Genomic DNA, 13729 nt, shown 5'->3' on the forward strand with positions numbered 1-13729 from the left:
TTCTTTGAACATACTCCCTCCTGTAACTCTCTGTTGTGAACAAGTAAAAGACAAGAAAATGGTTGAAGCAAATTTGTTTGTATGCATGTGTACCTTTTGCTTACAGTTGACCAAGTTATACCACTGTTGCAAGAGGTCTCAGTGAGAGAAACAGTTGAGTTTCTAGTCTACACTAATTGTGAGACATGGAAAAATTATGATAGTAATAGAGACAGGGAGTTCTTCAGATTCAATTTTCAAGAAGACCATTAGAGACTTTTTTCTGATATAATTTCCAATCTTTTCCTACTCAGCTTTGATAATAAATATCCCTTGAGGACAGCAAACATGAATCTATTGAGAATCTTGGACGAGGGGTTTTAATGATTTCATTTAAAGTGCTGTTCGTTCAATTCTTGCAATCTGTCTGTCTCTTTTCAGTTCCTTATGTTTTTACTCAAAGAATTTTCCCTTCCAATTAAGTGAATGAACCTTAGAATTAAGTAAGGCTGTCATAGGAAGTAAAATGAATATGACTGATTTTTATAATATAAATTGGAAGCAATTACCAGTTTTCTATCTTCATGCTTGCTTGGAAAATTTACACTTAACCCAGCAATACACCTTAATTAAAGGCCTATCTATCTATCTATATAACCTTCTCTTTCCAGCAAAAGTCCTTCTGTGAGCTGTATTAAATTTACTACAGCTTCATCTCTTTATTAATAACCTTTTTGTATATTTTCAATTAAGTTTCTGGTCACATTATAGCACTGAGGTAAGAGCTCTGTCTGACCTTTAATAGGATATGGATAATAGAACATCTTTGGCTCATGTTCTCCTTTGGTAGCACAACCTCCCACTTTTACTAAAAACATCTATGGAATTTGTAGATAGCTAAACTTGCGTGTTGCATCAAGAAAGACTGCACCAGACTGCAGTAAAACTCAAAGGACATCTATTCACAGTCTCTGAGACTAGACAGTGCTTAAACAACCTCACTTTTTCTTGGTTTTATGGCAAACACCAGTGGGAGACTGTGAATGACTCTTAACATAAGATAAAAATATTTTATTTTGACTGATATTTTCCATATGGCAAGTCATGCTTCTCCCCATGTGAACCCAAAGGAGTCTACTGTGGGGCAGAGGGTGTAGTTACTTTCAGATGATAAGGACCACATCATATTTGAATTCAGATGTTAATGTTCTGGCATTTGAACACCAAGTAGAATTGGCAATTAATGATATAGAATAATCAGGGATGTTTATGCTCCCTTCAAGCCCAAATTATTTCTGGGTGGGAAGAGTATATTTGGTAGCCAGCCAGAGTTTTGTCAATATGAATATCTGAACCAGCTGCTTTTCTTGCTGTTCTCCCATGGTTGGATTAATCTGTTCTTCTTTATGTCTTTGTCTTTTGTCTTGTAACCTGTAGCTCGTGATGCTCTTAAGAATTTTACTGCCAGAGGCATCTATCACATATTTTTCTCTTGATAGGTGATTATCATTTTACTTCATTTAGTATGAAAACCCCAGCTCCTCTTCGGCTCCATTTTTTTGTTCTCGAATCAGGCTTTCCCAAGTTTAGTTCAACAAATCATACAACCAGCCTCAGCTGAAAGTTGCCAAAGCACAAAGGGGACATAGTAAGTTAAATTTGCCAAGGTGACATATCTCTGCATTAAATCTTGTTGATACTTCTGTCTCCACGGATGTCTGAGTGTTTAGGAAACCTCATCTGGCATGTCCACGCAAAGTGGGGTCTAAAGATCAAAGCAGTAAATTTGTCCCAGATGAGGCAGGGCTTGGTATTTCAGATGGAGAACTTGATCTGTGGCAGACCCTCACTGGATGCCAAGGGAACAGCGCTGGGATGGGCTCGGCTCAGGGCAGGAGTGCCACTCCTGCAACGACGTGACTCACAGTTATTCCCACATGGGTTTGTCCTATTGACTTGAATGCCTGTTTCAATGAATTACTGGTTGAACCTGCTGGTAAATGTGGCGTATCAAAGAGTTGTGGAGCAATACCTTCCCCAGGCGGGTGCTTGGCTCTGAGCACCGCTTTGGAAGCGGCTGAGATCCGCAGATAACACTCACAGAGGTTGCGTTATTTCCGAGGCAGTCCTGCCTTGGTTTAGATGCAGTCCAATGCATCTTGCCCTGGAGCAGCAGAATCTAACAGTCACTGTCTGGGCTGTTTCACCCTTAGTCAGCAGCACTCATGCTTCATCAGTGTCCAAACTGAAAATGTATTCATCATCGTCATCGTTTGTACACCTGTCACGATACTGCCTTCAGCTCTACCAGTATTTCCAGCCCAGTCCACCCATTTATCAGCTTCTTCCACAATTATTTCCATACTTCCTTCTGCGTCATAGCCTATATTCCTGGTGTGAACTCCCTGACTTTTTCCACCAGGCTCTGAGTCTTTGCGTCTTTAGCCTCTCTTAAATATGCATTTCAGCTTGTTTTTCTACAGAACTGAATTTCCTTCTACATGTATTAGGTTTTGTTCCTGTTCTCCTACCCACTTTCTACTTCCCTATCTGTCCTTTGTGAGTTGAGATTGTGAGTTGAGGAACAATCCCTTGTTTAACATGCAAAGCGTGCAAACACATGCTAAATAATTAGGCAAATATTTTTCAATTGCTTTCATTGTGAATTTTATTAGCATTGTTTTGGTCTTACGATGGAAAGCAGAAGCTGAGTGAACCAAGGTACCTGCCTGCGAGTGGAACTGGGACTAGACCCTGAATTTCTCAATTCCTTTTCAGGCTAGAGCACATGACTGTCTCCTCTGTATGTTCTCCCCTGGAAAAATTTTATTTACAGAAACAGAAGTTCTGGAACTTCATAACTTTGTAGTAGCAGTTTCTGCAGTATGCTCAAAAGACCGTTTTTTTTATATTCAGGCCATGCCAGCTACATTTCTGCTAAATCATAGGAAAGGAGATTGCTGTGAACACTGAATATTTCTCTACTGTTATATTTCCCACCGTGAGTTTGCTGTAGTTGCTACCAGGCTGTTCTGTTACTGGGAATACGAGGGAGTGGCATAAGAGAAAGCACTTCTTTTAAAATGTGGTGCGCATTGGAAAGAGCCTCCAGAGCCATGCGTCTGGGAATTGCATTCAGGCTTGTGTTTTGGGGGCCGTTTATGAAGCATAGTCCTAATTGCAAAGGAGAGAAGGGACTGTGAAGCAGCAGATCTCTTTCTGTAGATGAGGCACAGAAGGAAACAGGAGGGGAAAGCCAAGGAGGGAGCTGCTGTAAGCAGTGCTGCTGCTCCAGGACTGGGCTGCCATCAACACCGAAGCAGCAGACTCAACACTAAGGCACTGTCAGCTTTGCCCCCGCAGCCTGCAGGCTGGCTTCTGCTGCTTGGAGGACCGGCACAGCAGAGTAGCAGGGCTGGGTGCTCCAGAGGTACGGAGAGAGGGTTCACCAAGTGGTGCACCATCTCCTCTGTCACGTGCTAACAGGGAGCTGGCAGTCCGCTTTATTTGTCATCGCTTTCTTTCCCTCTTCAGGTAAATTCACCTCCCATCCAGTGGCCACTTCCAAACCAGGGCTGAACATGCAATGCCAAAAAGAGAGGACAGAATGCTCTGGCAGACAGACACGCAGGATTTCCTCCCTGCTGCCCTTCGTCAGACTCTGCCAACTACCAAGGTCAGCCCCTAACTGTCAATTTGTTTTCCTGAATATAATTTTAGAAAGAACTGGAAAGAGGGAAACCTTTCCCGCAACTTTCACTTCTGGAATGAAATAGTTTCTGGATCTCATTTCTGGAACAACAGTTCTGCTTGCTAAGAGGTCAACACAGGGGATTTAATGGAAAAAACTGAGCTCTGACCCTCTGTCCAGACCCTCCTGCAACTGCTTCTGCTGTTCATCTCCCTCACCCTGCTCAGGAGATGTTGGGAGGGGCCGAAGACATCATAGGAAGAGCCTGAACATGCTGTGCAAAGTAGCACATCCTCCAGTTGATCAAAGGGACACTGAGGAATGCCAGTGCTGGAATGCCATGGATCTGTGGAAAGACCTTCTGGAAAGAAGTTGAGGTGGAGCAGAGATACCAGGCAGCCTGGAAGATGGGATACCAAGGAATTTTGCTAGAGGAGGGCTTGGGCTGAGAGAGATGCCTGGCAAGGGGATGAATTTGCCGGAAATTCAGAAGACGACGTAGGCACAATATTTAGTTCTTTTGTGATTTAATCCAAAATCATTCCTTCTTTTCCATTTTTCAGAAAGCCCTAGTTCTCATGTCATCTGATTATGTGAGGCTCTCCGTCTTCAATTAAAAATAATTCTACTGGTTCTTCAGGTCATAGACAAAAGCTTTGCACAGATAGTCCAGTTTGAAAGGCTGAAGCCTAGAGTGCAAACTGCATCCCTTTGGGGCGATGTGTGCGTTTCCTAGTGGCATTCACTGTATTACTTTTTTAGAAGTCACCAAGAGCCAGTCAGAGCTGCAACACGTATTTGGGTTTTTAGGCCATGCATTTTACCTAAAATATGGTAGATCTGTGGGAGGAAGATGGAACAGCCCAGAAATGGCATCGTTATGACACATGGAAGACAGTGATTCAGTTATCGCAGGTACATGGACTACTGCAAATATGCAGCTCATAAAAATCTTGACAGTGTTTAAAGAAGCAGTTTGATAGTGTCAGTCCCGTTGTCATCACGCCAACTGGTCATTCTGTTTTGCCACATAAACAGAGGGCTCAAAGAACAGGTGAGCACTTCGTTGGCCTGAGGAAATATAACTGTCTTCTAAGGAAGAAGCATTGTGCATGAAGCTTTAATTGACATTTCTTGATCTGGACTTGTTCTGTGAATGAGGAGAGGACCTCAGTCTCTGAGGATGCTAATGCAGCACTTCTTGCTGACCTTAAATTGACCTACATGGTTTAAACCAAACCAATGTACAAGTGACACAATTTCTGCTGAGAAAGTGCAATATGTGCCAACACTTTTAATATTACATTTTTTTCTGTCTGTTTAATCTAGTATCTGATGTGAATGGAGGGAAAAAAAAGATGTACAACATATTCCTTGCACCAAAGTCTTAGAAAAGAAAATGTAAATGCATGAGTATGACACAAACTCCCCTTCTGTTAACATGCACTCACACAGACTTGTTCAGGCTGCCAAAAGCATAGTTAGCCAACCTACAGCGTGTATATATGTAATTTACTGAAGGGAGGGGACAGGCCTAATTTATGCACTTGGCCCTCAGACCATGGTTTACCTCAATACTTTTCAATGCGCAAATTCTGTAAATCTTACTGGGAGAAAGAATGTCAGCTCACGCCAGGCTCTGGACATGCTGAAAATGTCGCTCGCACAGATGATGACTTGTGTTTAATTTGCTGTTGTGGATGGGCCTGAACCAAACTCTCTTGTTCCAAACATCTCTAAATTTAGGAGGTTTTGGCATCCCAGTCCAGATATGAGTCAATAGTTCTCTGTGTTCCAAAGAATAAGTATTAGGTTGCAAAGGTGGGAGTCGTTATGTAAATGGGATAATATAAAGGAATATCTGTATTAATACGTTTGTTATGCCTTGGAGCTAGAGGTTTGCCAAGGCTTAAGTGGACTCAGGATGAGCTGGACACATCCAATTAATATAAGTAATGTGACTTTTCTTGAACAAATGTGACTCCTCGGTGCACATTACAGTGGTTGAGTGTTCCAGCTCTGCTGCATCTGGTCCTCGGAGGTTTAGAAATGTGTATTCTAGTGTTGAAGCCTACTCTTATTTCTTATTTTGTTTGGTACTAAATAAATGGGTACTGATTTTCAGTGCTTCTCTCAGGGAAGTAAAAAATATTGGTGTGTGTTATTGATGGATATACAAGCCCTAGGAAAAAAAAGAGAATATGAAATTAAGATTTATTTGTCTATATGCAAAGTGCGTGCATTGGACCTCCCATCTCTTTCCTGATGTCACTGCTGTATTCATAGTTTCTATATCATGTAGAAGTCTTCTAAGGCTTCTCTCAGTGTGGCATCTGAATTTCTTCCACCGGTGCTATAATTAACATCCAACATGTTCTGCTGCTTCTCTCTCTTGTCCAGAGGGAATCCATATGTGCAGTTTATCATGGGGTTCAAGTGCTGGCTCAGACTGGGCAGGTGGAAGACGAATGTCTCGAGCTGTGCAGTTGTATTTTGCACTTTGAAGATGTACTGTGGGCTTTGGTCAAGTGTGCAGTTGTGCTCAGTTTTAAGGAAAGGAAATGGGACTTCCTTCCACAGTCTCCTACAGAACCCTTAATATTATTTAAATGTTTTGTCATTCACCTATCATCATATACCAATCTCACTCCAGGATGTCTCCCAAGTGACTGGGATTCACCACTGGCAGATAAAACGGGAGAAAAACAGTGGCACCGAGGAAGATGATTCCAATCCCTCTTATGGCTTCCCAGGCTGGGAAAGACAGGCAGTTCCCCCTGCTCCTCCACAGCTCTCTCCGTGGCTCACCATGATCTCCACCTCCTCTCACTGCACGGGGTCCCTAACTGGGATTGTTCTTTCCAATCCAGTTGTCCCTTGCTGCTGTGAACCACGCTGGTTATACTGCGGTGGAAGAAGCCAGGTTTGTCCCTTTTTCTATGCTGTCTGAAATGCTGTGCATTTTGAATTACCCACACATGGAAGCAGTAGGCAGTATAATGCAAGCATGGAGCAAGCACAACGTACTACATGAGGATCAGCTTAGCATGTTGGATCAGTGACACTTTGCAGCATAATACAAACCACTTATTCTTTTTCACAGCTGTTCTCCCAAGCATTTTAAGCATACATTTGCCCTCAGCGTGCAGGAGATTTACGTATTTCACTTCCATTGACATGGTAGAAGAGACCCTCCTCACTTGCAGATTTGTTCTTTTAATAGGCATCCAGCACAAATGGGAATTAAGTACATGTGTGTGTCCAACAGAGAGTAGACCAGAACCAGCTGTAGGCACAAATAACTGCTTAGGAGGCCCATTTTTTTGTGCTGATTTGGTAACTCACAGGACAGCCAAATCTTCCTTTTTAGGAATGGGAAGAACAGGAAAAATAGAGGACCTCAGCTTCAGATCGTATCACGCGTGGAAGAGGAGAGTCAGCAGGGAAAGAACTCTCCGCATGAGGTTCTCCTCTCCCTGCTGGAGCAGCTGGAGCAAATAAGGTTCATCGTGGGCAAATGTGAGCTCATTCTGCCTCTACTCCAAGCTGGCAGAGAAGTCAGGGTGCTTTGGGCTCTGAGTCAATGCTGTGATAACTTGCTCGCGTGACTTACTAATTGAAGCTAGAGATACTTCAAGATACTGAATGTCAGTGGCATAGACATGCTTCCCTCAGTCTTAGTTGACTTATACTCCAAACTGTTTCAAATCATAAATCTAAGTAAGTCAAATGTATTGCAAATGGTAGAAGGACAATGTGGATTTGGGGAGAGACAGGTAAGGCTCTGCATGCGTTCTCACTATCAGGAGATGCAGAGGTGAGTCATCTGTGTTGTATGATGACAACGCAAGCACAAGGAACACAGTCCTCAGCAAAGTCCTTTTAGAATTAGCCACACAACAAGTTGAATTTTAAAGACAAAAGAAAATGGTATTAGGAGGAAAGAAGTGGCAATGACTGAAGCCCTTAATTTGCTGCCAATGATATCTCAAAGTAAGCAATTTCCCAGAGGGTTGTCAGAGATGTGAAATGAATTGTAAGAGCTGCTTTACAGGCATTTGTGGGCACACACACCTGCTTACAGCAAGGGAAAAGACAGTGCGTAAATGTCTGGAATATTACATAAAAGCTGTCTGGTAGACTAGGCAGAGCAATTAAAATCCATCTCGCTTAAACGAACCCTGAGTGCAGGTCAAACAAATCTAATTTTTATTGTTCCTTAAGGAGATGTCTATATAGGAGACAAAAGGGGGATGCGGCCGTCAGGTTAAAAAATCAAGATGCCTTTAAAAAATTAAATGTTCACAATAGTGCTACAGCAAGCTAGATAAATGATATATTACAGTGATGGTTTAAAACTAATTGATGACTAATGTTGTAATGCATTTGTAGCTACACTGATCTATTATATATCTTGGCCAAGCTGAAGGGACACTTCAAGGAGAAAAATTGCTAACTGTTTTAACCTGATGGAACTTGGGGAAAAAATAGTTACTTTAAGAGATAAATGGAAAGGTTGTGACCTCCTAATGTACATCTGGGTCTTGCAATGCAAAATCAAATTATCATTAAACAGAATGTGATCTGTGATAGAATTAAAACAACTACCAACCAGCACAGAAATTTCTGTAGAGGAATACAATAGTGCAGTTTGAGCCGAGACCATTAGCTAAAAAGCTGCCCGGCTAAAGAACTGGAGTAACAAGTTGGTATGGAATTGTTTTGCTCTAAAATGAAAGTTCATTTAATTGGAGACTGCAGGAAAAATGTAACCATATTTACAGCAATTTACATATGTAAGACATTCTATAAACATTACTTAATTAGTGTATAAATAATTAACAATTTACCCTAAGTTCTGAATAATGTGTCTCTCTGGCTCTTGGAGGGGAGACAGGAAGCCTCATTTTCCCCTCCTCATTTTTGTCATGCCTGAGGCTCATGCCCGCTGGGTTTTACCCTTACAGTTGGAATTCAGAGATGTCAGTCAGGCTCTGCTTATTTTCACATCTAATTCATGCAAAAACCAGGTTTCCTCCTGAGGCAGTAACTGGCCCAGATTTGCTTCAAAGTTTGGCCTAGGTTCAGTGAATGACTCATTTTAACTAAGGTACATCCATCTTCCTGGCTGAAACACAATATAGGAAGTGTTGTCAAAGAGCAGATACCCCCCCCTAGAACTAGAGCTTACAGATTCAGGACCATAGAAACCAAAAGTAACAGCTTGTTTCATCCCCTGGATTCCTGTTACCCAATATTAAGGACATTGAGTGGGTGTAATAAGAACATCCTTACTCAACCCAGAGTACCAGTGTGGGCTTTCGCATGCTAAACAAGCTGCGAATGGCTGGGATGTATTGATGGAAGCTGAGCTGGGAGGAGTTGCAGTCAGTAAGGCTCCACGGTTGTAGGCTCTGTGCAAAATTCTATGGAATAAATATGGCAACAGGTTACAAATGAAGGTAACATCAGGGGCTGCTGCTAAAACATGGATTACCTTGAAAAGGTCGTGATTATAGGGCCAAAAATACCACTGAGATCCTCAGCCTTGCTCTCAGCCTCTGGCTTGGTTCCCTTTTACAAGAGAACAATCTGACAAAGACAACGCCCACCACAGGTGACACTAATTTTCTTCTGGTTGAGATTAAGTTAATGTAGCAAGAACATGACCAGCCCGTGATATGGTCTGAGAGCCATGTACGTCTCCATGATAAATTAACCTTCCAGTGGGAAGGGAAATGCGTGCAATACCAAATTGCAAATATTTTGTACTCCGAAGGGTTTGATGTTCCAAACCCCCAAAGCCTCCAGGTATTTAAACTGCTTCCTCATTTGCATTCATTCGGTTTTGGTTTGAAATCCAATACAGGCAGCAGCTTGGAAAAATAGTTCTCTAGCTCAAGATGGAGCAGCTGAAGTCTTAATTCTAGAGGTCTTTCTTTCAAAGAGGGACATTACTCTTGGGTCAAAATTTTAAGTTATTCAGATCATGCTATTGGTGTCAGTTTTCAACAACATTAGAAACTCAGTGACACGAGTACCACTGAGCTAACCTAGAACATATATTTTCTCAAATTATGATAAACAGTCACATCCACAGCTCTATCTGGGATTTCTTTCCCTTCACTAACATATTAAAATAAAGCAATTCTAACAGATATTTTTCCTCCCATATCAAGGTGACTTCCTAAAGGTAGGTGCTGGGTAAATAATTCTCGGATGGGCATTTTTTTAAGATAGAAAAAGCATACAAAATACCTTTAGATGAAACTTTGAGCTACCAGTTAATTTAAAAGCAATAAAGTAAGGGAAAAAACCTGAGTAAATTTGAAGCATGGCACTAGCCAATCAGATTGACTGTAATAGGTGGTTGAAAAGGATGAGGTTTTACTCTGGAAAACTTGCTTCGTTCAGTAAAAGCTTCCTCTCCTTCCTCTCAATTCTTAGAGCTTACCTTAAGATTTTTTTGGGGGGAAATTTGACTTACAGCAGTAGAATATACAAATCAATGAGAGGACAGAGCTAAAGCATCACTCCCTTTGAAGGCAGCGAAAGAGAGTACGTACAGAGGTGTTGGAACCCACTGGCCTCCCTCCCCAAACCCTGTCACCAGCTTAGCGGGGTCTGTACAGGCCCCTGTGCGCTGAGCAACCACACGGAGCTCCCATAGGTAGGGTGCCCATCGTAGTGGAGTTGCACCCCGCGCGCGGGCTTGCTTCTTAGCTGCTGACCCTCGGTGGCCAAGATTCCATTGAGGCAAATTTTTGCAGCCCATGGGATAATTATCTGCCCTCCCAATTGTCCAGTCCTGTATCTCCCAAGATGATGACTTTTCAGTGTGTGTTGTGATGATGGGGACGAGGTGTCAATTAGAAGATCTCATGATATTTCCGTGATTACAACATGTTGTAGGTAAGGAAACTCTTCGCATGTTTGGATCGCACACAGAAACAACGATTCGGTCAATTCTTGGAGAGGGTGGAGTTATGTACCCAGTCTCATACTCCTACTTTTGAAACAATCAGACATAAAATAGCCTAAAATAAGAGTGCAGTTACCGTTCATTTCCTTCCTCAATTTTTTATCTTGCTTTATAACAACATTTCCTAGCTGTGGCTGACAGGGCAAAAATGTACAGTATTTTTTATTTTTGTTGTGTCTTGCTTTTTATTTCACTTTCAGTTTTTCAGACTGGTCAATGATTTAAAAAGTTCATTAAAGCTGTGATGCTTTTATCATTGCTTCAGAAAGACAAACTCCAAAATCCAAAGGTTAGCAACCAGAATGTGATTTTAAAGAATGCTTAAAGCAGTTTCATTCTGCTGCTTGTGCTTAACAGTGGAAGAAACTCTGAACTGCAGCTGTCTTCTGTGCCAAAAGGTTTTTTAACTTTTGTACACATATTTCTATATATGTTTTAATTTACTGATAGCATTTGATCCATTTGATTTACACTAAGGCTTTATGATTGTCAGATTAGTGTAAAAAAGCAAGTAGGAAATTTAAAATGTACCTTTGATTGTTCTGTCTTTTTCCATGTTCTTTCTAATATTGTGTCAATAGTCTAAAGGAGTTTTCGAAGTGATGCACTGAAAATTGTGACTTGTAAGAGAGCTCAACATTGGGTACATCATTTACCAGTTCACTGCTGTCAAAAGCTATTGCATCCTTCCCTCTTGACCCCTTGATTAATCTTTCCATAGTTTTGGTTCTGATATGGTTTTGAAACAGTGTTGATTTTCCCAGGAAGCTTTAAGAGCCTAGGCATCTGCTTTATGCTGTTTGGGCAGCTCAAACAACTGCAGAGGGAATGGAATAATCTCCCCCAGACCTCTGACAGCATCACATTTCCACTGTTTGTACACACCCACCCACCCACACGGTGCCGGGTATGTGCAGCACTGGCAGGAAGAGCTGGGGAGACTCCTGTTTTCTCGGCCATGACCTATGATGCTGCATGATTTTAGGAAAGACCAGGTTAGTTCTGGGAGGAGGGAAGTGTTATAGCTCGTTTTCTCTGATTCTGCACAGAAGTTTTCAACATCAGTGAGAGCATCAGTGTGTATATTCTGATTTCCATCTGTCATGCAAAGCATAAATCCAAAGCACTATGTGAGATCAATCATGCCCAAAATATTTAAAGTTACCTAAAATGTTGGAGAATTAATATCTTACATTTTTCTCCAGAGTCCTGAGTGGTACAGGCATTCTGTTAATCATATATTACAAGCTCAGGCAACACATTAAGTTTGTAAAATAGATTTAAATAACGAAGATGAACCAGAATTAACCGGATCCACAAATGTCTTTCTACTCACAGCTGTCCATAATTGTTTCATTACATTTCTTTGGGTTTTATCCTGTTTTGCTGTGACCTCCTACTGGCAATGTATCTGTAAGGAAAGAAAAAAAAGCAAGACATTCTAATGTGTAAGACGTACAAAATAAATCCTGTGACGTTTTCTAATATGTGAATATTCCTAAATGCCAGACTAAAACATCCCTCCAACGGTTTCTTTTACAGACTTTCCTTGTTCCAGAAACTTGGCCTGAGTTAGGAGGAAACCCCATAACTGTCCCTTAAAAGTTGAATTGCATCAGTGTGGGTAAGATGTTGGGTGAAATTCTTTAACGGTGTAATTCCATGAAAATCAGAAATACTACACCAGGGCTGAATCTGCCCCATGGTATAAAATTACCTCCCTAGAGGCAAGACTTTTGGAAACAGTATCATATTTTAATTATAAGCAGACAATTTGTTTTGGGTTGTATACAGAGCATGAAAATCTAACTGCTATAGGAACTAGCTACATATATGGTGATTTTATTCCACTTTCTAGTGCTGTTGCGTTTATTTTTGTATGATTTGCAGGTGGCTAAATGATCCTATAAACTTCTTTTTACGTACTTGAATAAGCCCCTGTTGAATTTAAGATTTTAAAATATTACAGTGCTGGCTTTAGAACATCATTTATACATTTTGCAATGAGTTTTAAGAGAAAGGCTGCATGTTGTTTATAAAATGGGAAGTCCAGATTCCAGTTAACAATCTTACCCTTGGAGAACAGACAATTATATTTTTTTACGAATTAACAGATGCTGACGGTACTTTGCCTCCCGTGACTGTGTTCACTAGTGTCTGAATTCAAAGGGCAAAATAGGATCTGTCTGTTGTAGAAAGTCCCCGGCATGGCAACAGGACATGCTGCTTTAAGTGTGCTTGAGCTTTCTTCAACCCTTCTCCACGCTGACTGGATTTTGGCATCACTGTATGATATATCACCACTGTAACAAACTGGTTCATGTAAGCTGGTCATACTCTATGGAAAAAGTCTTGAAGGGATGTTGCAGAAAAATATTTAACCTCTGTTAGCTATTTTTCACGATATGTAAGGTATTGAGAAATCTGAGGAGCTTGACAGATTTTCACAGCTTGGCTTGTGAAATTCATTTCCAGCTCAACAGATTGTGTTTTCACGATTTTGCACGTCTGGATTTTGGCATAGAGCTATGATGGAAGATGTCTCTGGCAAATCTGCCTCCCAGACAGAGTGGGGCAGTATGTCTGCTCCTGGTCAGCGAGGAGTCCAGTCCGGTCTGTGAGTTGTAACCTACCTGCCCTCACCTATGTAGTTTCTGTTCCAGAAGGCAAAGGCTGCACAGCTGTAGGTGGCACTGACATCAGTGATCTCAGGAATTACTAAAATGTAAATATTAAAGTCATATTTCTAATATTTAAGGAGTGTAAAGGGATATGCGAAAGTTGCAGGGGTATCTGTGCTGTGTGCTCACAGACTGATCCTGTTCTGGGGAGCAAACAGAACATTTTCACCTGCCGGCAACACGATGGGTACACCAACAATGTGTGCAAAGATTATTGAGTATCCCCTCTGCTACACTGCAGCAGTGGGCTTCTTTTCTGGCCAAGCATTTGGGTGGGGAGGGGGTCTTCTCCTTAACCTAAGCTGTGGTGATCCAGCAGTCTTCCCAGAGGGAAACGGGTTGATGAAAACATGACTTTAAGCCACAATTTTTTCAGTATTCACACCACAGAAGGAG

The 13729-nt window shown here is 41.5% G+C and overlaps 1 protein-coding gene across 21 annotated transcripts in view; it reads left to right on the plus strand.

Moving 5' to 3' along the window:
• The window catches only part of FGGY (FGGY carbohydrate kinase domain containing), a 327635-nt gene that overhangs the window by 161351 nt on the left and 152555 nt on the right, over positions 1 to 13729 (plus strand). Inside the window, exon 1 of one of the 21 annotated variants that reach the window (XM_075037226.1) lies at positions 12224 to 12276. The exons of the other annotated variants lie outside the window; for them this stretch is intronic. The gene's annotated coding sequence lies outside the window, so the exon portion shown is untranslated. Of the gene's footprint in view, positions 1 to 12223; positions 12277 to 13729 lie in introns of those variants that run through there. 21 annotated transcript variants of the gene reach the window in all.

The sequence above is a fragment of the Buteo buteo genome, chromosome 10, assembly GCF_964188355.1.
Source record: "Buteo buteo chromosome 10, bButBut1.hap1.1, whole genome shotgun sequence".
Classification (NCBI taxonomy): Eukaryota; Metazoa; Chordata; class Aves; order Accipitriformes; family Accipitridae; genus Buteo; species Buteo buteo.